We start from the raw sequence: 26506 nt of genomic DNA on the forward strand, positions 1-26506 counted from the left end.
TCTGCTCTTCTGTGGTTTCAAGCAAGGAGTATTCAGAAGCAGACCATAGGCAGACCATAGTCATCATGGCTACAAGCCACTGATAGCCTTTACTTCCATGAATTTGTCTAATTCTCTTTCAAAGCCATCCAAGTAAGTGGCCATCACTGCCTCCTTTCATTACTATCTAAAAATTATTCCTATGTATCATGTAATGAAGAAAGCTTGCCTTGACATGTGCCACTGATCTTTGAACTATCATTTCCCAATTAATTTCACTGTCCTTGTTGGCAAGAGGAAAAGTCAATAATGTAAAATGGTATTTTTCATCCTATTCTGGAGTTACATAATCTTGACCCACCTTCAGAGAACTGAAGGATTTCTCAACTGTTAGCTACACTGACAAGCCAAGCTGATAAACCACTCTTGATTTCTCGATACTGTACAGAGCTGGCTCTCACAAATAATGAATAGACATATCGGCAGCACTTGACACTAAAATGTTTATCTGCCTCATGTCTCATCTTTGCAGTTCCATTTTGCACTCTGTCACGCTTCTGTTGTCACTTTAAGTACCATAGGAAATCACAATTCATTGCAGCACTGCAGAAATGAAGCTTATGCAAAATGAAACAGAACAACAGGCTGACTCCACTCTAAAGCACTCTTTGCAAGGGAAGACTGAAGGATTGAGGACCAAAGCACCAAAAGAATGCACTCTGCTGTCTCAGTTTTTGCTGTCTTGAGAACTGGGATACAGCTAGTACATTTCCTGGAAAAACTGAAAGCTCTTTAACCTCAATGGACAGGATGAAGAGAAGAAACAAAACACTCCCCCCAGCTAGCTAAAGAGAAGGGTTGACGTCTTATGGGTTTTAGAGCTCTAAAAAGAGCATGCTGGGAAGACATGTTGAAACAAGCCATCATTCAAGCAGGGTTCTGATGAGCAGTAAGTTTCTCCAGAAAACTAGGGTAGCCTACATAGTGCCCTGCAGATGGAACTACAACTTCCATCAGCCCTAGCCAGCATGGCTGGTGGTCAGGGTGATGAGAATGAAAGGTTAGCAGGAGCCCAAGACAACTTCATTCCCATTTTATTGCTTGTCCTTAGAGCTACCAGCTGCATCCACCCAACAGTGGCTTTGGTAAGAATGGAGCAATTTGTCCCATGGCCCTCCATCCAGTGTGTTTTGAGGACATGTTCTGAACCTGAATCAAGGGAAGCTCTTTCAAACTTGGTCTCTTTGGTCTGCTGGATTTCATTAAACACCTTCACTGGACAACAATGGCTCTCCTCATGCCTAGCCCTACCTTCACCATCCCTGTGGCTTAGGCTCCTGCAACTTCTCCATCTCAGTCCTCAAAACTCCCTTCTCGGCTGGCCATGTACTGATTTAGCAGGTGGAAGGAGTGAACGGGGCACTGTTGAAAGCCTGCACAATGTTCTTTGCACACAAGCTAGTTTTAGGCATGGCTTGCCTGGCATCTATGTTGTTTTTCTAGATTATTAATGGAAGTGTTTTTAATAACTGTTTTATTCATATCTATTTCTTATGCTGTGAAACTGCACTGAGGGCCATATGGTTGGAGAACAAATATATAAATAAATTACGTACTTCCTATGCTCACTGCCAGACACTATGTAGATTGACATGATCATGTTTTTCAGGGGTTGACAGTGATTATTATGCAGTCGTCTGATCCAATGATGGTTCTGCTATGAGCTGCCTATCTAACGTGCCAACCATTTGGGGGTAAATGGGCAATAGCTATTGATGGAAGTGATCACCATCTATCTATAGAATTAATGGCTTCTTAAAAAGCCCAAGTGTGGACTGGAACATGTTTTTTTACTGTAGACAGTGTGTGTGTTTTCTTGCAGAGTTTCTTATCTGTTATCGATTCCAGAAGAGCAGCTGGTTTAGTCTACAGCAACAAAAAAGCAAAAGTGCTGTGGCCCAAGTAGTTAATGAGTCAGTCTCTAAGGTGCCGCGACTTCATTTGTCTTTTTAGCACTAATAAAATGGAGGTAAAATTGAAAGACTCAACATAGTTAATCCAGGTGGCACTAGGCCTTGCTGAATCTCTTCTCATTCAGCTTACAACTAATCAAAACACGACTTCTAAGCATTGCCTTGGCTCATTACCCTGACCACGTCACCCACTTTCTTTGCTTTCCAGCTTCAGTGCTTTCCCATTTTCTGCAACAGCAAACACCCACCTCCTCCCTTTTGGTTTCTTGGTCCCTCATAGCTCCTTCCTCCACATCACCTATGCTCTCCCTTAATGTGACTCAGCCAATAAGGCTGCTCTTTAATTGCCCCCCTCTCAGTACATTTACAGGCAAACTCCTTTAATTGCATGTCTTAATGTGTATGAAAAGGGGTCAGTGTCTTAATACATCACGTCTTCAATGCTCCATGGCTTGATATGCTCGAAAGCATCTTGCTCATTTACAATATTTAGAACCTGCCCTAGGACAAAAAGTGTGGCTAAGAACCAATAATGATAAAACAACAATAACAACAGCAAACAGTGATGTACATACAACTCAATCTTATATAGGAATTATGTATTTCCTCTAGTCTGCAAAGTTGTTGGCACTGGCACATCCTTTCACGTAAAAGTCTCTGACCCAGAACAAAATGTTTATTACCAGCAGATGGTAGTTGCTCAGCAACTTTGGCCGCTCCCCCTAAGAAAAAAGCTCAATAACTGTGGTTGCTTCCCCTAATTTTTATTTTTATTTTTAAATTTGGGTGGGTGCTCAGCAAGTTCCACCACCTCTTTTTCTAGGGAAAAAAGCCCTTTAACACTGTGTTAAAGAGAAGAGCTTGGAACATCTGGGTTATTTTCAGCCCTTAATTTCCAACTGCAGTATTCTTTTATGCTTTAAAAAGGTTTTAGAGGCAGACGTCTACAAATATTTTCAGTTACTCTAAACTGTAAGTTGCTTACTTGTTGTGGACACTATGTGAATGAATAAATAAAGCAACTCAGCAACCTGAGAACTTTTCAGCACATTAAAGTTGCAATTCTAGGCGCACTTACATGGAAGTAGATCCCATTAAACCTGTGTATAACATTGCACTGTACATAGCTCTTTAACAATTGATATACAAAGTTATCCAGTTTAATTTCAAATTACCTTGGGGTCCCTCAAAATGAAAGAGCTGAAATGGTATATAAGACTTTTGAGAACTTTTTTTTCATGCCCTGAGGACCAGCAGCAGTCACGTAGGTGGGGCCTTGTGAAGTAAGTAGGATAGCCATGTTCCCTACCTCACAGAGGATACTCATCTGTTTTGGCCCACAACTTTGCCCCTAACAAAGCTGAGAGTACACCTTGGTTGGTTGGTTGGCTGGTTTCTTGCTTGCGTGGATGGAGGTGACAGCAGGGTGTGTGAGAGTGTGTCTAGAAACTAGCCTACTACACAAAGGCAACGTTTATATTCATTGCCCCACCCACTCCCCCCTAGTCCTACCTAACACGAGCATGTGACACCCCCCCTCCAAGAAGGTAGCTCAGAAGGGAATGCTGCTCCCAGGCTGAAAGAGGTTCCCCACCTCTTATTTTGTGTCCTATTTCTCAGTCGGTAGAGCATGAGACTCTTAATCTCAGGAACGTGGGTTCAAGCCCCACAGTGAGCAAAAGGGGGTCGGACTAGATGATCCTCATGGTGCCTTCCAGCTCCACAAGTCTATGATTCTATTCTAACAGTGGCCAGCCAGATCTGGGAAGCCCAAGGGCTGCATCTTAAGCCCCCCTTCACAGCTGTTTGCCCCCTACCCAGCAGCTGGTGTTCAGAGGCAACTTGACATTTTCATTAAGCTATCATGGCTAACAAGAAGAAGAAGATCGGAAGAGGAGTTCCATGGTACTACTTACAAATGACCATAAGTAATGCAAATGCTAATTTTCATCCCAAAGGGCTGGGGGAGTTCCATGGGACAGACTTAATAATGAAAAAATCTGTGCTGCTAACCGGCCTCTCTTTCCTTAAACGGATGCTTGTTTCTCTGATAATCCATGCTGTGCTGCAACAGGGGAGTGCTTAACGCATTTGTGTCGGGGAAGGCCTATTTATTCTGACAAACTTATCAACCTCCAGGGTGTTCTTCCACCATGGAACTGATTTTACATCTCATCCATTATCTAATAAGATGTGAAAACAGTTCACCATCTCACCCAGAGATCAGGCTTATTTCCACTGAAGGCAATGGGATGAGATCATTGTCCACAGAGTTCCTTTCAGCATATGAAAGAACATTGGAAGAAGCTTCAAATAGGACCAGCATACAAAACACACACAGAGAGTTATAGCAAAGCCTGCAGGGAAGATGCCAGAAAATATTTTCATAAGGCAACCCACCGCACAAATGTATTAGCTGAAAGCAGGCCTGTACAATGTTGTGACCCACAATACTGAACACTGCCACTCACTTGTGCACAGTGGTTTGCCCTGACAGGGACTGCTAAAAGCGGGAAAAATTGTGGCCACACAGCCATGTTGTAGACTGTTATGTGAGAAAGTGGTATAGAAATACTTAAGCAAGTTGTGGAGTTCTGCTTTAAAATGAGGGTGGATAATTGTGAAATTCATTGGTTAGGCCAATAGCAGGAGTAATTGGCTTAAGTTAAGCCAATGTCAGTTACTCCTGACATTGGCTTAACTTAAACCAGTGTAAATTGAGCTGGCTTTTTATATTTAGGATTGTTCTGCTAGTTGAGCTTCAAAACATTGTCTCCATATTGGGAATGCCCACCACCCACTTTATCCCAACACTGGGAATTGCAACAGAACTTGGATTTCTGTGGAATAAGGTTATCTAATAATGAATATCAGAATTACATTACCGGGTGATTTGCAAATGGGTTTGGAAACCATTTACTACTAGAAACATTTACAAGAAGGTGACATAAAGGTGTTCAAAGCAAGGTTAAAGAAAATCACATGAATAAATGAAGTTTATAAAAACCTCCAAAATCTGAAAAGTATACCAGATCAGGAACACTGTTGCATAAATGGGAAGAGGTAGAAGAGACAGGGATTTTTGCACCACAGTTGTTATTAAAGCAGGGTTTTTATAGCCTTCTTCAAAGGAGCATGTTTGTAAAGAACAGCCCTGCCTAGACTGGTAGCGGCACAATAGCAGGAGTTTGGCAGGATGGTGGTGGGAAAGCAAGGAGTGGATTGTGTGTGGAGGGGAACAGAATGCATTTGCTCTGTTGTGGTTTCCTGGCACTGGAGGTGGCATCATGGTTACAACTTCTGAGAAAGGAGTTGGGGCTCTAATCTGCGTGGAAGGTGTGTCATCAAACGATACGCCTGGCTACCTATTTCTAAGTGGGTTAGTGGTGGTTGCTATAATTGCTCAGTGGTGAGGGGAAAGCATGCTGCCTATGCGCAGAGGCACCTTCTTTAGCATTACTTAATTGATATTTTTGTTTAAAAATTCTAACCATGAATATAGCAACAGATCTAACTTTGACTAGTTCATTTATTGCTGGGCCTCAAAGTCATAAAATGGGAGCAATGCCACATAACTTGTTTATGCTTAATTATGAAATGCTGAGCTATTTTTTAAAAAATGCAAATCCATTACCATCTTTACTGTATTTCAGTAAGACTACTGAAGGGTAGTTTTACAATGGGGAACATTCTCGTCTTCACCACTGCTGCAATTCAGAATTAATTTCCTTGAGAAAGGGACAAAAGTTCATTTATTAATTTGCTTATGTTATTCTGTAAAGTGCCACATATATTGATGGCATATACACCCATACATATATCTAGTTAATTACAATCTGTTGCTTGTCAGCATTTACAGGGTTATCCCAATAAAGCATGGACTCAGTCCTGACTGGGTATTTGCAATAAAGGGAAGCTGCAAGGAGTCCACAATTAATCTTTGTTATTACGTTAACTATATATGAGAGCTGTTAGACAACTCAGTTATATTTCCTTTTCATTTGTGCCACTTTGATTACCAAAGATGTAATACTTCCACAGGAGGACACATGCTATATACTGGAATTGTTTTTAATATACATGGAATTGCCTTTAATAGTTTTTGCATGTAGAATTCTTTTTAATTGTTTTAAGTGTTGATGTTTCTACTTTGAGATCGTTTATGGGAAGTGATTCATGAATGGAATAAAATTAGTTAATATATAAATACACCCAGCCTAAAATGAGTGATTCTTTTTTCCAGAAGATGGCAGTAGTGGTACGTGAATCAATGTTTATGGGAAAGCTCAGCCAAGCTGAGGGAAAGTCATGCTGAACAGCCAGGACTCAGTCCAGGGTTACTAAAAGCTGATATACGCAAAACTGGTCCTGACAAGCCCATCTCATAAAGAGAAATGGTATTCAGATGTACCGGAACATATGAAAAGCAGGAAAGGCTGCCTCCTATTTCAAGGACACAGAGTCTTCTTAAGAAGGCTGAATGCGACAACAACTTTTTCAAAATGGGTATCCAGAGATTAAGATGCTAAGAATTAAATCACCATAAATTCAGATGCTATGGCATTTCTCTCTGCCCTACCCTCTTCACCCACAACCTATCTCAGAGCAAGGGAAGAAAACAACGGGAAAGGAACATTTCCAAAGTAGGAATAAACACATCACTTTTGCCATTTTCTTTATGGCAGCTTGAGCTGTCACTGCAACCCAAGTAGTGGTTTGCATTGATGCCTCTGAAAAGCACTCTCCAGTGGTGCTGTCAGGGCAAGACTCTGAGGCTGGATCCAGACACATCAAAGAAGCGTTTCAGTTAAACGCATTATAAATGTAAACAAGGAAAACAGGTAGAGAAAAACGGGACTCCACAGCGCCATCTGGTGGTACAATGTTATATTGTGTATACAACGCATATAAATCGCTTTTTCTTTACCAATCTAGCTGAGCCAAGAGACAGACATCCAGAGACACACTTAGCAGAACAAGCAGGAAGGCCCTTAAACATAGCAAGGCTGGCTTACAACATTTTGAAGTAAATCATATACATTATCATCTAAAGAGCCAGATCTTCCTCAAGATGGCGGCGCGCATAGACGCTGCGGCTTAGTGCTCTCCCTTAGCGTTTTGTTTTGTTTTTATTATTTTTATTATTTTTGCTTGGTCCGAGTATGTCTGACCGGGCAAGAAAGATTTACAGCAGGCAGGAACTTCTGAAGGTCGGGTTACAGTGTGAACGAGCTGTAAGAGCTGATTATTTTCGCCCAGATAACGTTCCGGTGGGAGTAGCCAGGCCGCCGGGCTCTCCATGGATTACTATGCCTCCAGGGAGGAGGCGAAGGCGGCGTAGAGACAGGAGGCAAAGGCGGGGTTGTCGGGCTGGCGTCCTGGTAAGATTACAGAGGAGTCCATCTAAACCACCACTCCCCAGCATATTTCTTGCCAATGTGAGATCTCTTGCCAACAAGATGGATGAATTGAGGTTGCAGGCAGCAAAGAACAGCCTTGTAAAAGATTGCTGCGTTTTATTTGTCATTGAGACATGGCTTCAACCGTCCATACCAGACACAGCTATTCAGTTGGAAGGCTGGGTGGTACATCGTCATGACCGAGGCATGGACTTCGGAAAAACCAGAGGAGGGGGGCTGTGCGTATATGTGAACAAATGCTGGTCCAATAATTCTAAGACTGTGGGCAGTCACTGTTCACCGGATTTGGAATATGTGGCTGTTAAATGTAGACCAGCCTATCTCCCTAGGGAGTTTACAGCTGTTATGTTAACTGGTGTGTACGTGCCACCAGATGCCAATGCCAACTTGGCTTTGGGATGCCTGCAGAGCCTTATCAGCAGCCAGCAAGACAAGTATCCTGAAGCTGTGCACATCATTGCGGGAGACTTCAACCATGTAGAACTTAAAACAGTGCTCCCAACGCTCTATCAGCATGTGAAATGTCCCACAAGAGGGGACAAGACACTAGATAAAGTTTATTCGAATGTAAATCACGGCTATAGGGCTTTACAGCTGCCACACTTGGGCCAGTCCGACCATATGTCTTTGTTCCTGGTACCAGCATATATCCCACTCAGGAAACGGGCTCCCACAATATTAAAATCTGTTAAAATCTGGCCTGAAGGTGCTATTCACCAGCTGCAGGACTGTTTTGAGAGAACTAATTGGGATATTTTCGATCGTTCAGACCTGGAGGAGCACACGGCGGCAGTTCTGTGCTATATCAATCACTGCACAGACACTGTCACAGTAAACAAATCCATCCGGTTTTATCCCAATCAGAAACCCTGGATGAATAGAGAGGTCCAGGGCCTGTTGCGGGAAAGGAACAGGGCTTTCAGGTCAGGCGAGGTGCAGCTTTACAGTGTGGCAAGAGCAAACTTGAAGAGGGGTATTCGACAGGCAAAACGGGATTATAGGCTGAGGATTGAGGACAATTTAAGGAGCAACAACACAAGACAGATGTGGCAGGGGATTCAGCACATTACCAACTACAAACCTAACCTTGGTGCTGTCGACGGTGACCCTTTGCTGGCGGAGGAGCTTAACCTCTTCTTTGCTCGCTTCGAGAAGGAGCCACCTGAGACGCCGGTATTACAGCCACCAGCCCATAGGGGCCCCTCATTCACGGTAGAGGAGCATGAGGTGAGAAAGGTATTGAGGATGGTGAATCCGAGGAAGGCGGCTGGACCTGATGGCATCACTGGAAAGGTGTTGAAGGGCTGTGCGGATCAGCTGGCGAGGGTCTTTACTAAGATCTTCAACAAGTCCTTACACCAGTCTATTGTCCCACCCTGCCTGAAGTCGTCAACTATTGTCCCTCTGCCTAAAAAATCCACAATCAGTAGTTTGAACGACTACAGACCAGTTGCACTGACTCCAATCATCATGAAGTGTTTTGAGAAACTGATGCGCCGTCATATTATTTCCTGTCTTCCATCAACTTTTGACAACTACCAGTTTGCATACAGGGCAAATAGATCCACAGAGGACGCTATCACTACCACTCTCCATGCTGCTCTGTCCCATCTGGAGCAGCCGGGGAGTTATGTGAGGCTGCTGTTTGTGGACTTTAGCTCAGCTTTTAACACTATCCTCCCCCATAGACTGGTGTCCAAGCTAGAGGCGATTGGACTCTCCAACTCCACCTGTCTCTGGGTTTTGGATTTTTTGTCAGAACGTTCTCAGAGGGTTAGAGTAGGGTCACATATGTCCACAGCCCTTAGCCTTAACACCGGCTCACCACAGGGTTGTGTGTTGAGTCCCCTGCTCTATGCTCTCTATACGTATGACTGTACAGCCACCTATTCCAGCAACAAAATCATCAAGTTTGCTGATGACACTACGGTGGTAGGGCTCATTTCAGGAGGGGATGAGTCCGCCTATCGGGACGAGGTGGAGCGGCTCTGTGTTTGGTGTGGAGAGAACAATCTGGCTCTTAATACGGCTAAGACCAAGGAATTAGTGGTGGATTACAGGAAAAAAAAGGCGGACATTCAGCCCTTGCATATCAATGGGGAACGGGTGGAGAGGGTGGCGGAATTCAGGTTTTTGGGAGTAACTATCGATCAGGGCATGACTTGGAGCGCAAATACCACTGCTCTGGTGAAGAAGGCCCAGCAGAGAATTTATTTCCTCAGACTTTTAAAGAAGAACAATCTGAGTGAGAGACTGCTGGTGTCCTTCTACCGAGGCTCCATAGAGAGCATTCTTACATACTGTATTTGTGCTTGGTTCTCCAGTTGTACAGCTAGGGAGAGGAAGGTGCTCCAGAAGGTCATAACCACAGCACAAAGGATTATTGGTCAACCTCTCCCATCTTTGGAAGAATTGTACGGTTCCCGTTGTCTTAGGAAAGCAAACAACATCCTGCAGGATTCATCTCACCCGGGATACAGTCTGTTTGCACTACTGCCTTCTGGCAGGAGATATAGAAACATCAAGTCAAGGACAAATAGACTGAAAAACAGTTTTTACCCGAGAGCTGTGGCCCTTTTGAATGCTGTAACTCGATAGTGTGACCTGGGAGATTGATGGGTGTGGGTGTGGCTGGAATGTGGTTTGTTGGTTGTTGTTGTTGTTTTGCTTTTGTTGTTTTTAAGGGATGGCATCCAATTTCGTTGCACTTGTGCAATGTTGCACGTGTGTAATGACAATAAAGAATCTATCTATCTATCTATCTATCTTATCATAAAACTACCAAGTCCAGACTCTAACATTATCTAATTGTACCGCTGGTACACTCTCCTTACTAAAAAGGAGATGTAGCTACTTGGATAGGCAGCTGGAGGACAGAGCGTGAAGGAAGAGCTATGAGTGGAGGGAGGGAGCCTCTTCCCATCCTTTGGACCCCTTGGGAAACTCAACAAACCTGCTGGACCTTGACCTGGGTGTGGAGAGGGCAACTAGATGGGACACAGCTATGATCCCCTCCCCCACTGTTGCACGACTGCTAGCCCCACCAGGCCTTTGCCCACACAGCCCCGTTGCCCTTTCAGAAACTGCTGTGTCGTGGCAGCAGTGTAGGTGAGAGTACAGTTATAGTGACAGCAGCATAAAGCGTGATAGTGGGGACCTGGATCTGCAGGGTATGTGTGTCACCTTTTGGTCTGATCCTATGCACCTGGAAAAGTCAAAGACTCCTGCAAAAGTAAAGACTTCTGAGGTTTCAGAATTCACATTCAAGGCCTTTGCTTCTTTCACTGATCTCTCATAGGGGCCTTTTTCTCATCATCTCTATTGCATGTTTTTTTTGTTGAGATAGGCCACTTCTTTATTACTGGTGTTGCAACAACACAGTTTCCATAACTAACAGAAGGGCAGGAGGGGAAAGAGCTGATTATGCCCATAGAGAATATGTTTATGATTCCGCCCCCCCAAACTATGATTTAGGAGATTTGCAGCCTAGTCCCAATCATATTCCATGGGACTTAGTTTTGGAGACTCGCTAAGTATTCTTAGGATTTAAGGCTTAGTGTAAATTCCAGTTTCACTCATCTAATTATCTCCACGTGAATCATTAATATGTGTGTCCAGCTCAATCCTTCTGTGGTTTGTTGTTCTGAAGTTTGAGTTCTTATTTATCTGGCTCACATACAGTCAGATATTTCACCATCTCCCCAGTTTCAGGCTTCCCTGCACAGCTCAGAGGCCCATTGAGCTGATAAACACCATGATTACATTTCTGCAGTAAAATAATTATTTTCGGAACTCAAATGATTCTGGCCATAATAAATCAACATCTATTGTCAATACAAACTGCTTCCCTAGCAAGAAGCCAATCCTCAAAAATCTATCAAAACTTATTGTAAGAGCCTGCTGTTTTCCTGCCTTTATTCTGGATTTCTAGAAATTCCTACCAGTCACCCAGCTCTACAGGGGCAGCTCTGTATATTGTCTTTTCATTCAGCACAGCAGTCTATATATTCTCCATCAATGGCTCACAGTCACAAACAGATGACAAGCCATTGGACCAGATATAGGAGGCCATTTCCTCATTCCTTTGTGCCTGGCAAGGGCACTTCTCTACAGTCTGCTCATGTCTTGGTACATCATCTCTCTCTGTGCCTGTTTCCAGACTCTTGCCGTTGAAGGCAGGTAGAAAGTTCATCCCAGACAACTAATGAAATCTGGTGCTTCACCTCCAGCAGATGGTAAAAACAGAATATTGTGTGAATGAGTACATCTTAAACTTACCATCATTTACAGTAATTAGTTTCCAAGTTAAGGTATCAGGTCAGTTTTAGGAAACCTCTTCATGACCACATACCACAGTAAATACAGTGTTTACCTCCAAACAGATTGCAGATCAGGAAGTTGATTCAACACAAATTATTATTATGGTGGCATTGGTTTTCTACTAGTAGGTCAATCAATGTCCACTATTAGGTTGTTGCTAACAGCAGCACAACCACTGTACACATATATGGTTATAAAAAAAAATAGTTCCCAAATGCATATTTAGGCTTATGATAGGCTAGGGCTGCCAAATGTCTGGAAATTCCTGGACATATCCAGGCCTTTGTCTGGATTTTCATTTTTTTGAAAAATGGCAACCCTGTGATAGGTCTTCAGTCGAAAAGGTTGAATACTGGTGTTTCAAGGCATCAGTGTGGCTGATTCTGAAATTCCTTTTCTGTGGTTTAAATGCAGTGTAGCTATGGATGGTGCAGGAATGGCACACAAAGTCCATGCCACCTGGGGAACCCAGTGAGAAATGTACATAAATTTCCCTAGGGCTCTCTTCAGTCCCAGCCTTTGGGAATGGATTTTTGGTGACAATCATAATGCTACTGAGACATGCAATGAAAAATGATCTATGTTACTGGAACACACATGCATGCTTTAAAGCATCATCATAAAACTGGAGTCTATCCATTTATTTAATTGCGTAGGGTGGCAAAAAGCCAAGTTTGATAATTAGATCTTGTTCTGATTATGTCCCATTACTTCTTAGATACAGCCTATGCTGGCCAGGCCTTCAGGTGATGGGCGTTATCAGAACTTCATTGATGGACCCAAAAAATACTTTCAAAATGAATGTACACGGTTTCTACCACAAGGTTAGCTGCTGAATTAACATTAAATGTTAGTAGTTCACCCTGAAAATGGGAATAAAAGCACATAGCTGTGGGCTGCCCTTGCAGAAGCATTGTTGCTATTTGTTTGGAAGAGATTACCTGGCATATCTCATCATGTACACTTACAGCACTGTGCGCAAATTAAACAATAACAAGCTGAAACATAATCCAGAGTCTATCATCATAAACTCCTGAACGTGTATACAAGTAGATAATTAATCAAGAAGGAAAGAGGGGGGAGGATATAAGAAGCTTAGGCTCTTCCTAGGTTTATTTAGATAAAAAAACAGCTGGAGGAAGCTGTTGGTCTGCATTGAATCCTTGCTACATGCGCCGAAATACCTGTGTTCACATTGATTATGCTTAGCAATTACCCCATACTCTGCATAATGGAGCAGGAAAAGTGTAAAGCAAAGGGCAACTGATAAAGTGTTTTGCCCAATGCATGATGTGCTTGCAAAAAATGATAAGCCAACTTTTTAAGTTTGGGTTTTTACTAAAAAAAAAAAAAACCTACTAAAAAACTTATTTCTTCTTTAAACACTTTATAATCGAAAACATGTTCTTCAATAGGTTTCTATTGTTATTCCAAAGGCAACCTAGAATTTGCGAAGGACAAGTTGTCCTTACGATTAGCATGAATGAGCCAAAGTTAAGCAAATTAAAACACCATTCCTTTCAAATGAAGAACTTTTGCATAGGCTTACCTCCCTTCACTAAAACCAATAGGATTAAATAATTATTCATTTTGACTGGATCATGCTAAAAAAAAAAAGTGGTTTAGAGATTGTAAAGCTTTTCACAATCTTGACTTAAATCCATCAATCATGAACCACCAGAGTTGGGATCTTCAAGCGAAGATCTGAAGAAAGTTCCTGTACTTAGAAACTTCCCCTTGATAGGGACCTTGATAAGAACCCTAACACAAATTGTGCTCTAAGTACTGAAGGAGGTTGTATTTTAACCACTGGAGATGGAGGGCTTAAAAAAATAAACCAAAACCCAAAGAGCTCTGCTCTTCTAATTGATAAATATTTGAGTTGTTTTGTTTTTTTTAACTGTGGTACATTTCATCACTGCTGTTTTGATTTTAACTGGCATTGTGAGCTGCCCTGGGGTAGTGTATGAATGCCATAATAAAATAAAATATCTGTGTTCTCTACTGTAAGGCGTGACTGCAAAAATTACCTTTTCTACACCACTACTTGAGGTACAGGAACCTTGTCCATGGTAGTATCTGAAGATTTAAACTTTAGCCATACATCAGAATGGCTGATGTAAAAAAGTTATGCTAAGAGCAGGCACATTGAAAGTAATAGACTTAAGGCCAACGATTTCAAAACAGCTACTCTGAGTATGATATGACATTGCCTAATATATTTCAAATATCAGTTTGATTAAAAATGTCATGTTAAGAAACCCTTTTGCATACTGGGGTGGATGCAGATTAAGTTACTAACACTGGTCCTATTGAAATCAATGGAAAAAGTAGCCATGACCACAATTTTAAAGTCCCATTGATTTCACTAGGAACTAAGTGAGTCTAGAGTCAACTCATTTTCACCAAAATTATTCAAGATGGTATGAATAAATGTACCATGGGAATTGGTGAGGTCTTTGCCCTTAGATAATAATAAAAGTCGTGTTGTTCAAAATACCATTCTGGATACAAATCCTTCCAACGTGGCTTACAGTAAAACATAAAACAATAATTAAACATTATTTTCCTATAACATTATTCATAGCATTATCTCTATGGCACTCATGAAGAAGTTCTTAAAAGGGTCAACTAATAAACTTGTTATCCCAGAGTTATACCTTCCCACAAAAATACCTTAGTCTCTTCCATAGCAATGACTATATAGAGACTTAGTCATGCTTAGAGCAATCACAGTAAAACCAGTTGAAGTTTAGTCATGTCTAACTTAAATCTCATTGATTTCAGTGGGTCTTCTCTAAGAATGACTAAGGTTGCAATCCATTTGAATTCAACAGGATTGCACTATACATCTGGATCCAGCCCTGTAATCTCATTGAATGACCCATCATTCCACAATCTCTGGTCTACATTGCAAGAATATATATCTCTTTACTCCTGGTAGACAGAGTCAAAACTGCAGATGTAGGTGTCAATTCAAAAGTACCTACGCGCATACCTGAAAGCACATGAGCTACTCTACCGGTGATATTAAACTTTACCAGAATAAGGAAGATTAATTTCAAGCAGGGTGTATTGGAGTCAGCTGCCAAAACAACAAGTAAATTGCCTGAAGGAGACTGTTGCAAAGCCTACAATTAAGGATTGACTAACAGCCAAATTCTGTGCAAAGTTTGGTGCACTTAAGACCTTTCATTTCAATGGGTTTAGGCATGCCTAACTCTGAACAATATTGGAATGCAAATGATCTGCAAGTCCATGTAAATCTCAAGCTTCCACATTTACCTCTTCCTTGAGGGGAATTTTCACCAGCCTGTTAAAGAGTTATATAACTGAATATTACTATTTAATATTGGATTGTCTCCTTAGGAAGACAGAAGCTGCTCTCTCTATGCTTTTAGAAACAAGCACTATACCTTCCCATACATCTTTTCCATTATGTTCATCTGATTATCTGAAGGATATGCATCTTTGCACTCTGAACTCTAGACAATAAGAAAAGCCAAAAGCATTTTTAAGTACCATTCTTTTGAGAACCTGACAGAAAGCCGGTCCATCAAACCTGGATGCAAGAAGACTTGACAAGGCATGTGTTATTCTAAGATAAAACATGCCTTGTGGGCGTTGTGAACTATGAGGTAAAGCCAAATGCCTTCAGTGACCTGCAAGTGTTATCTTATAGTAACACACACATGCCTAGCGGAGCCATACCAAATGAGAAAATAGCCTCAAACTTTCAAAAATTAAATGACTTTTATTAATCAGCTAAACAAAAGGAATAAGGGGCATAATAATTACATGGCCAGGAAAGAGCAAATAGCTCGTGAAATGCTTCATTCAAGGATTATTGAAGAGGATAATAGGGAGGTCACAGGTGAGCAGAATGAAATGTCAGGTGTGTTTTTCATGCTATCCTAGCATAAAAATTCTCCCCAAAGGTCCATCATTAAATCATAAGAGAAATGGCAAGATGGATAGATTAGAATAAATTTTAATTTGTCCATTTAAATGTTCTTTTACCGAATCAAATTATATTCTCTCTCTCTCTCTCTCACACACACACACACACACACACACATTCATTCACACTTTAGTTTTGCCAGGTTTCATTCTTGAAGGACCCAAGCTAAGGCTACAGTGATTTTATTCATTCATTCATTCATTCATTCATTCATTCAATTTATTATATCTGTATTCCATGTAACTCATTATTTGTTCCTCTTCTGACAGCAATCTCAAGGTGGATTCAAATTTTACGTTATGAAGGACTGCAGATGATGTAAGACTTGGGTAACATTCTGAATCTCTGCTAATAACGTCCTAAGCACAGATACATACATCTCCACTGATGGTGAAATTTATGTCCCCAAGATGTCTTAGTAAAACACAGATCTTAACATGAGTGAGCTTTATGGTGGTGTTCACCTTTTTGATCATGTAATGTGGCAACATATTGAGGGTGGAGGAACTAATTTACTCCAAGGAAAACCAAATAATTTTTTGCCCTTTCAACAATTAATGTTTTTCTGGCTCTTGGCTGTGTTGGTTTGTCTGTTATTCTTTTTCAAAAGCAAGTGAAGTCCACAATACGGATGACTGTATTTCCAGTGTACTGTGACTAGTGCCTTATATAATAATAACATCATTTCCAAAGCTTTGGTTCTCATTGTTTACGCTACCAATGCAATCTAACATCTGATTTGCTTTCAGCATCGCAGCTGTATTTTAATCCAAGTGCTTTAGGGAGTTTTCTACAAACAAATCCCAAATCTCTCTCCCATTTAATAATCCCTATTCCACTCTGGCAAATACCACCCCCCTCCATGTGTGCTGATTAGTGAGGTATCTGGGTGTAAATAATGGTTTATTCTGTTTCAGTCTCTTCATCGTTTCTACTGATTCATTTGCAACCATGCCACAGGCCATTGTCTACAGCATCACAATTCCTTACAAGTGACTGAATTATGATGTCACAAACAACTGTGGTATCTCCAAGACATGCAGTCCTGAAGGAAAGAATAAAAGAACGCGAAAAATGAATGATGTCCCTTTGTTATCGGTTCATGTACGGTACTTATTACCAAGGACTATCCTAAATAGTAGTTTTGGGGTTATAGATTTTCACAACAGAAAAATGAGATATTCAGGATGACTATATAAATCTTTGATATGACCATATCAGTATCTCTTATGACTGTCATTATACAGAAGAACAAACAAAAGGTTGTTGATACACAGCTTGAGTAATGAAGCTTTACACTGTGCCGGACAGTTGGTTCACTTGCCCTCTGTTCTTCTTCAGTAACTTAGATCTTTCTCAGCCCTGCAACTTAAGATCACCCCCCGCCCCCTTTTGTAAATGGAAGGTGCCAGGGACTGGACTTGAGTCTTCTATGTGCAAAACTTGTGCTCTCTGCCACTGAACCATGCTATCTGCAAACATTAAACAGCATAAATATGCTGAAGTAGGAGGACTAAATTTGAAGTGTGTCTAACCCACTATGAATTTTCCTCTGCTTCCCTGGCTCTTGCCCACCAAAGCAGCAAAGAGCTAATGGACATTATTAGAGCACATACTTAGGCTGCTGAAGACTTGGGAGACACAAAGCTAGTGAATGGTAGGCTTTTGCCAAGTTTCCTGGTGCCTACTCCCCAAACCTAGTGGTTACAAAGCACTGTCAGAGCAACTCCTCAGGCTCAATGCTATGGAGGAGTGAGTGGTATCCATGTTTGTGTGTGGGTGGTAGAGGAATGGAGCTTTTAGAAAGCTCCTCTGGCTTTTTGATAGCACCCACTTTGTCATCATTTGCCCACATAAGCACTGAGGATACATCACAGAGCCCTTTGTCTTCATGCAAAACACCAGGAAGCGGAGCCCTGATCAGAACAAAGTGTGGGGACATGATGTGGACTGCACATGCTATTTGTGGTACCATTTGGATACAAAGCACACACACAAATTCAGCTGGTGCACACATAGCCTAAGAATACAAATGGCTTTTAGGAAGTCTAAAACATCAATGACAACATGTGGAGCAGAAATTAAGAACCGGGGGGGAAATTCAGAGCTGTAAACCAATTCCCTTCCATAGTCAGTTGGAAATTATGCAGCCTTCAGTACTGGCTTAAAGAAAGCGGCTGCTGGCAACAGCGTGCTGCTTCTTTTCCCATTACCAGGGCTCTTACAGTTCTCCCAGATCAATAGAACCGCTATGTATCTTAATAAATCTGAGTAACACAGCCACTCTCATAAAGTTGACCTCCATCTTGCATTTCTGCAAGCATGCTAAACTGAAAAAGTATGGAGGGTTTCCCCCCTTTTTGGGGGGGGGGTCTGAAACAGTGAGATTAAGCTATTTGAGGCCATGGGGGAAATAAGCCAGAAAAGGCAGCTACATGTTTTGATACAGGTTTTCCATGGATCCTCCTAAGCCTGAGAACATGTTTTGTTTTCATAGCTTATCATCTCTCTTACTTTACAGTTTGTTAACGTGAAAGGCTTTGAAGTATGAAGTATGATTAACATCCTTTGGAAAAAAACTGCTTGGTATCCCAGTCCTAAAGACATGCACAGCTCCAATGACACGAAAATGGCCAAACCTGAGGCCATGAGCCACACTGAGTTACTTGTCTCAGGCAGCAGTTTGAGAGGGGAATGCATGTCTCCCCCATGTAAGCCCTACCCACCCCCAGCTGCCAGGATGAGTCCACCCCCTTGCCAGCCACTACCATGCCACTGTGGTTAAGCCTGCAGTTGGCTTTTCTGCGGTGCCTGCAGCAAGTAGCGACTTGTGGCATTGTGTGGTGCAGTGACAACAGTTTCTGTCTCGTCTCAGATGGCAAAATGTCTTGGGGTCCACCCTGGCCAAACCCATCTGGCCATGCTGTCATTTTCATTTGCACTATTGAAAGCTGTTTCATGCTACTTTAAACAGTCATGGCTTTCCTCAAAGAATCCTGGGGACTGCAGTTTTTTATGGGTACTGAGAGTTGTTAGTAGACACTGCACTTCCCAGACAGATTTAACAATCAATCCCTGTTCCCAGGGAACTTGGGGAATCATAGCGCTGCGAGAGGACTAGGGTTCTCCTTACAACTCTCAGCACCCTTAACAAACTACAGTTCCCAGGATACTTTGGTGGAAGCAAGGACTAAGTGGCATGGCGCTGTTGTCTAAACCACTGAGCCTCTTGGGGTTGCTGATCAGGACGGTAGCAGTTCAAATCTATGCAACGGGGTGAGCTCCCGTTGCTCTGTCCCAGCTCCTGCCAACCTAGCAGTTTGAAAGCACGTCTGTGCAAGTAGATAAATAGGTACCGCTGTGGTGGGAAGGTAAACGGCATTTCCGTGCGCTCTGGTTTCCGTCACAGTGTTCTGTTGCACCATAAGAGGTTTAGTCCTGCTGGCCACATGACCCGGAAAGCTGTCTGCGGACAAATGCCAGCTCCCTCAGCCTGAAAAGCAAGATGAGCGCCGCACCCCATAGTAGCCTATGACTGGACTTAACCATCCAGGGGTAATTTACTTTTACCTTTTTTTTACTGCCTTAAATGTATAATGCAGATGCAGCATCAGTCTCATTATGATAGGCCACTCCTACAGGTGGAAATTTATTTGACACCAACATGGGATGGCACAAACATAAGCTTGTTTTCGCTGAAGAGGTCCATATGGAAAACCTATGTTTTAGCAAGCTTTTTGTTTCTCTAGGGCTTATTACACCTATAAGCCCTCAAGCACCCTGCCTGCTGATGTGACTTAGCTCCCTCCTTTTTTTCCCTTTTCTTTGCTTGCCTTGTAAGTGAAGAGCTGAACTCTAGCTCTTTATTTAATCTTATTTACACCTAGGGAAGGCTCAAACATTTTTCTTAATAACTCTGCCCCCTGTTTGAGAACCCCTGCATAAAAGTAAATATGCAACACGCTGAGATGAAGAGGATTGAAGTGAGAGCGGCCACATCAAATGTTTTCCATCATCGTTGACTTTGCTTCTTGAGCCTATCACAAGAAGCAGGTTTTAACTAGAGCACCCCCTGAAAACTGGACACTTTTGCTGCTCAGACTCCTCTGTATAATGAATGTTATTGGAAGTGTCAGCTACGAGAATACATCGTGCAGTTAATTACTGTATTCATTGACCTTTTGACTTCTCTTAGAAGAATACAGATCAAACTGTAAGTTAAATGAGCTGGGCTGAACTTTAAAGGGATATCTTTCTTTCAGCAGCATCCATGTTGCACTGCAGAAGTACCACATATTGTTTGAATAAGAATCTCTTCTTTTTTCCTCTGCCTCTCCCCCACTCCCCAAATCAAGCAATCTTTTTCAGATGAAGCTCAAGGCTGAAAAGGCATGAAAGGCAAATTACTCCTTTCATCCACCAGAGGATGGTCTCTGTAGATCAAAATATCAGCCGAGCACCGTGGTGGAATTCTATAGTTGCCAAAGATTACATTATGCATGGGCTGTAAATTAATGGACTTTGGTTTTAAATACTCACTCGCTTATCATTCACAGAAAATTAAACTCACTCCAAGAAGGAGAGAGGCATACAAGATACGTTCTTTCTTCTGCCTGAGAATATTTGACAGCTCCACTGATTTAATGACACCCGGCCTGTCATTTCCCATAACTACTGTCACTGCCGCAGCTGCTGCTATCACCTGCATCTTACATAATGCACTGATCACACTGTTAATGAAACCATATGGATGCACTAGGCTTCAGGTGACACATAACTACATGGGAAGATTTCCAGTTCCTTCACTCCTGGGATACTGTCACCTAGACATGCCTTTAGCTTCTCAAAATCAGTAGAATTCTAGCCGTATCATTTATTTATTTTTTGAATAGCTAATAAGAGTGGCCTTGATGGATCAGACCAAAGACCTAGCTAGTTCAGCTGCCTATTTCCTACCGTGGCCAACCAGATATGAAACTGCTGGCACATTTGCATAGTTGTTCCCCAGCAACTGATTTTCAGATAAGTTACTTCTGATCCTGGACGATGAAGCAGCTTTACTTGAGGCATGTGGTTGCATATTGCCAAGACATTTATGGGGTGGGAGGAATCCTGATGTTGATTTGGGACAAATGCTGCGTGGCTACATGATTGCTTCCCACCTGCACAACCAGCACTTTTGTATTTTTTTTAAAAATTATATTTTATTGATTTTCCATACATTTATACCACATTAACAATTTGCATTAAACTTTTCGGTTTTTTGACTTCCTTCGGCTTCTCTGCCAATCATTCAAATTCTGATTTTTTTAAATACACATTTCCAAATTTCAGTATTTTCAGTATCAACCAGCACTTTTGTAAACAGACAACACAAAAACACCACAAGTTTTCAGTATTCTATCTCCTCCTTTTATGAGGCCTTTTTTTGATACTCACAACAATACTTCAGAACTCTCTCCTGAGACAGATGAATGTTACCCTGTCTGAGTGTCGAACTTTTGTTCTAATGTCTCTCACCAAGGACTCCAAGTAAGCTTGCCAACCCTGGTTTAAGCTGTTACTGGCTTATGTTGGTGCTGTTATATTTGCTGCTGCTTTTTTTTTGAATATGTATTTCTCTCATGTTTTTGTGCTGTTTTAACTGATTTTTTTAATTGTTAACTGAATTTCATTGTTTTTATTATTGTATGCAAATAAGCAAACGTCTGCCCTGGAAATGGCTACCACTTGGTAAACTGAGAAGCATTCGCCGGTATTTGTTAGCCTAGCTTGCATCTTCCTGAGTAGAGGTGGGGGGGGGGCTTTCAAAAACAAAGCTGCATGGGTGGCAACTATAAGAGTTAAGAAAATGAAACTGCAAGAGATTGGCAAATAATATCACCTGGCTCTGCAGCGCTATGGGTGGCATTACAATCTATCCAAGTTCTTGCAATAGTCCAAAAATGAAGACAAAGCCCTGCCTGAATCCCACTGTACAAAATGTTCTTTTATCAATGTTCTTTTATAAAGAAGAGTTTCACATCCTCACCTCAGGCCAGTTTGCAAAGCTTACTAAGTTTACTGCTGGCATGTATTTTCATTTTCTTTTATGAGCCACAACAGAAAGAGAGAGAGAGAGAGAGAGAGAGAGAGAGAGAGAGAGAGGGAAAAAAAGATGATGCTAAAATCTGATGTCCATGTGCATCACCCTATCCTCTAGTGGCCCAGCATATAACACTCCATTCAATATAGTTGTAGTATTACCATAAATAGAGGATGACAAATATTTGGAGTAAAACTATCTAACATGAAAGCCCAATATGTACATATTTTATTTCACTTTTGCAAAAGTCGGCCTGAGTGCACAAAGGAGCACTGCATCCCTCCCAACAAACAGATTCTTTCCTTCATCTGACATGTTCTTATCTCCCAGCACCCCCAGTTTGATTCCCCCTCCCCAATAAGCAATTCTTTATGCACATAAAGAACACACACACACACAGCGGAGTACCTGTAACTGCATAACTTTTAAGTCAAGACACTCCTGAAACCAGATTAGGAGCCACAGTCAATTTGTTCTCCAGGTATGAATTAAAAATTCATTAGCACAGCACTGATTAATGCTTCCCCCCAGCTATTTAAGACGGCATGGCTTCCCTGCAACTCTCTTCAAATTTAGCATCTTATTAAGTGAAGTCTCTGAGAGGTAGCCTGTCAGCGAGAAAGTCCTTGACACATCAAGAGCTGTAGCATCCCAGAAAGCAGCTGACAGAACCTTGGGAACAGGGAGATTTTTAATTTACAGCTACCTTACCTTGGGTAGACTTGGTACTTCCTCTGAGAAATTGAAACAAATACTTTATTAAACTCAAGTTTTAGTCTTTGAAGTTGGATTTCATTTTGCAAGGCTTAGGAGCCATGATTAAGATAGGTCTTTAAAATTCCCTGTGTTTGAATGTGTGTGTGTGTGTGTGTGTGTGTGTGTGTGAAACCTATGGCCTTATAGATGCTTCTAGGTTACAGATCCTGATCATCCATGATTATAAAATCAACAAAAGACTGATTTTAGTTATGATCATAGCAGGCTAGACTGCTCTCTTCCTAACTTAGTCAGTTGACATTAGAGGCAAAGAGCACAATACAGCCACTAGTCTGCCCATTGTTGAGTTTACTCTGTCAAGTCAAAATGTAACAGTAGCTGGGTTCAGGGTCAGGGTCAAAACTTCAGGGGGCCATTGGCATGGATCTCCCAATACCTACCTAGGCTGAGGAATTTCATTTTGGGTAAATTAAGAAGACAGGCAACCACTGTGGATGGCAGCCAAGCTTGGCTCCCTTTCAAAAGTGGCACCACTACCTGCTAAAATGACTATCTGGGGGAGTCTAGTGAGGAAGGTGGTAAAAGGCACCACATTTGGGTCAGGCCAGTGAGCTGATGGGCAGTGGTGGAGCTGCATGCTCCGGCATCAGGAGCGGAGAACAAGTGGGCGAGTGGTTGGCGCGTGTCCCAGGAGGTGTGGTGCACCGCCTGCGGGGGCAGCCGCGATGGCACCCCACCCGGGATGGTACCCAGAGCGGACCACTCTCCCTGCCCCCACCTTCCTATGCCAGTGCTTGTAGCCAGAACTCAGTTCTGGCACCTCTCAGGTGGGCACCATTGTCATTATAAAAGAACAAGGGAGGCATTCATGGTGAGTTCTGGAACCTCTTTTTCTAGAAAATAACACTGTGACATTAAATGTGACATTTAATTCTCAGAAACTTACCTTCTGAACAACATGAAAAAATTACCCCAAAAATGGATAAATATACGTGAAAGGTGCCACTATTTCTCTTGTTTCTTAACTGGACAGTGATCACAGGATTTAAGGGGCAGACTCTGTTACAAACTGGTGGACAATGTCCCTCTTATATGAACCTTCCAAATTTTCAAACCAAGGATGGCCTCTCAACTATAATTCTCTTCACAGCTGAAAGATGATGCTATGCAAGTATCTTCCTATTTCTATCAAAATTACTTCTTTCGGTTGTCTCTAGCAGGCTTGCCGTATTCATCAAATGGGAGAAATTCCACTCTACTTTTTCAGAGATTGTTGGAACAAAGAAGCAACAACCTTACATTTACAGCACTGCAAACTGATCATCTCGAAAGGCCCCAAACAGCACAATCCTATATGTGCCTATTTGAAAACAAGTCCTACTGAGTTTGGTGGGCTTAGTCCTAGATTAATGTGTGTAGGATTGCAGTCTCAGAAGCTGCTTTGTGGACTGAAATCATTTTATTTTCTGTGAAAAGAAGGTCAGTCTCTTATTCCAATTCTTTGCCTGCAAAGAATTCCCATTCTCTCATTTCAATGCCACATATCCTTGCTGATTCCAGTGTGATTTTTGTGGGCAGATATTGCTGTTGGTAAAAAAACAGACTTGAAAGGAAAAAGGTAAGTCAGAATTCCGGTGATTCGCTATCATCTGAATGCTTGTATACATCAGTTTGTTTCCAAGCGGTATAAATCTAAACAGTCATTATCTGCAGTGTCCGTCTCTATCAGAACAGACCCTTGATCCACTTAACAGAAACCATATTTGTATCTTGTTAGAGACATGAACCAACACTACCCATCAGTAACACAGCTGATGGTGAACAATAAAAGATGCAGGATGAATAAAGCAGAAACAATTTGAGAATGGATTGCCTTGGGCATAAATGCCAAATGTAGTTCTGTTGGGGTAACGTTTTAGTTTGTGAAATTCTCCTAGGGTCAGATTTTGACACAAAGGGATCTCTCTTCATGAGAGAAGGAACTACTAATGAGCATTGGTTCATTCTGGGTGACCTAACTTTCAACAAAAAAGAGAGAAAATGCTGTTTGGGATTTATTTATCACAAGTATGGGGAAATGACAGAGGATCATGAGACAATGGTTTTGGTTGACTGAAAACAATATAGATACCCTGCTGAGTACAGTAAAGGAGCAAAACAAAATAAACAACCCCTAGTGTTGCAGGACCCAACAGATGACTGTCTTTAGGGCCAGGTTAGGATGCTGTCCATGTGCTGACTCGGCTGGTGTTTTTAGTTGCCCTGCACAGTTCCCGTGCAATGGAGGTCAATTTCAAAAATGGCAGAATGGAAGGAAGGGAAAAGTGGTAGTATGAGTCACTCAGATGAGTGAGCAAGTCTAGCTACTCTAGGTGCATTTATAGGCCTGATCATACATCATTGTAAGCCAAGAGCAAACCTTGGCTGCAGCTTGCAACTAAGGAAGAGAAAGCTTAACCATGATCCTGCGTCCAGACAAAATGCTTAGCTGCTGAATGAAGCTAAAAGGACTAGGATGCAGCAAAATGGGTGTGGTCTCCTTCCCAGGAGCCTACTCATCTGCACTAAGCGATGGGTTGGTTTAGCGTTGTGTGCAAATGTGGCCTTAGAAGTCAGGGTGTGAACAGAAGCAACTACCAGGGAGATTCATGCTAGAGTTTTGGAAGAAGCACAGTGGAAGTGAATTTGTGGCATTTTTTTAGGTTGCTTGGTTTCTTTAACTGAGATATGTATGACTATTGCTTGGTTGGCTGTTTCATTGCTGTGTGCTCTGGTCCTAGTGGAAGGGGCTCTGACTGCTTGAGCTAGCTGGGGCTGGGGCCAGAAGCTAAGTAGCTAGGAAGCTTGTGATCCCAAATGACAATGAAGATGAATTGTGTGGTCAGGGTTTAATAGTACATAAAGCATAACTACTTTCTGACCTTAAGGAAGACTGGCCCCAGAATATCAGCAATTCATAATATTTGCTGTGCAAACAAAAATCCACAGACAAAGACATGTGACCAGATTTCTACACAAAGGATATAATATAAATCAACAAGCAACCCAGATTTCTTATTTACTGACACACAGTTGGGCATCTACCCTGACATTCCTCAGCTAGGAAAGTAAGTGCATTGATCCATGGTATGTACATGTTTCCTTTGACCCATGAGGGAGGCATGGCAGATGTGTTGTGAACCTTGCTGATAAATGTACAGGATACCTTTGTGACTACTGTAGACAGTTTGATCTTGTGCACTTTACCCCCATCTGCAATTTGTTGTACTCAGCAATAACCTCCACTGACTGATGCCTCCATGTGCAGCACATCAAATAGTTCCACATTATTCCACAAGGTTGCACACACCATTTGCAATATCCCTGTACATTTGTTAGATCTGGACCATTTCATTTGCCACTTCTTTTGCAATCCCATCTTGCATAATTGTATGATTTTCAGGGACACAGTCCTCAATTTTGGCATTATTTCAAATGTGCCATGCTAGCTTATTAGACATTTCACCACTACACCATTTCATTTCCATTTTGCAGGTATCTATATATTATGACTGAGTGATTTCAGTCCTCTTGTGAGGTTTGAATCTTGTAAGGGATAGCACAGAGCTTAGGTTGGGGTGGCTATGATATGTTCTTTATAAATCAAATCAAGTAAGTGGATATAGTATTTGAATTTTTTTTTGCAGTCAGAGACATTTCCCATCAGCGTGCACTGAAGTGGGAAGAACAAACAAATTGTTATAGCCTGAGTCTGTGATTTCGCATCCCTCCACTATTAATTTCACATGAACCTGCTCATGCCTCAGTAAGCAGCAAAACAATCCATTATTCTAAAATGTGACTGTTTGGACTTTGGTTAAACTCATGAATGATGTTTTGCGATCTTTCTCATCTGACCTGAAATTTCTTAAATTTCAGAATCCTTGAACCCAGCATAGTCCAGTCTGACAGTCGGAGTTTGTCTTTTCTCTCCTTGGAAGAATAAAATATACTGAAAGCTACTCCAACATCTCTCAATAATTTTATCTAATTTCTCTAAGAATATGAAGAG

The 26506-nt window shown here is 41.8% G+C and overlaps 1 protein-coding gene across 3 annotated transcripts in view; it reads right to left on the bottom strand.

Moving 5' to 3' along the window:
* PRKN (parkin RBR E3 ubiquitin protein ligase) overlaps positions 1-26506 on the bottom strand; it is a 589279-nt gene that overhangs the window by 8885 nt on the left and 553888 nt on the right. The window lies entirely within an intron of this gene.

The sequence above is a fragment of the Podarcis raffonei genome, chromosome 3 (assembly GCF_027172205.1).
Source record: "Podarcis raffonei isolate rPodRaf1 chromosome 3, rPodRaf1.pri, whole genome shotgun sequence".
NCBI classification, from domain to species: domain Eukaryota; kingdom Metazoa; phylum Chordata; class Lepidosauria; order Squamata; family Lacertidae; genus Podarcis; species Podarcis raffonei.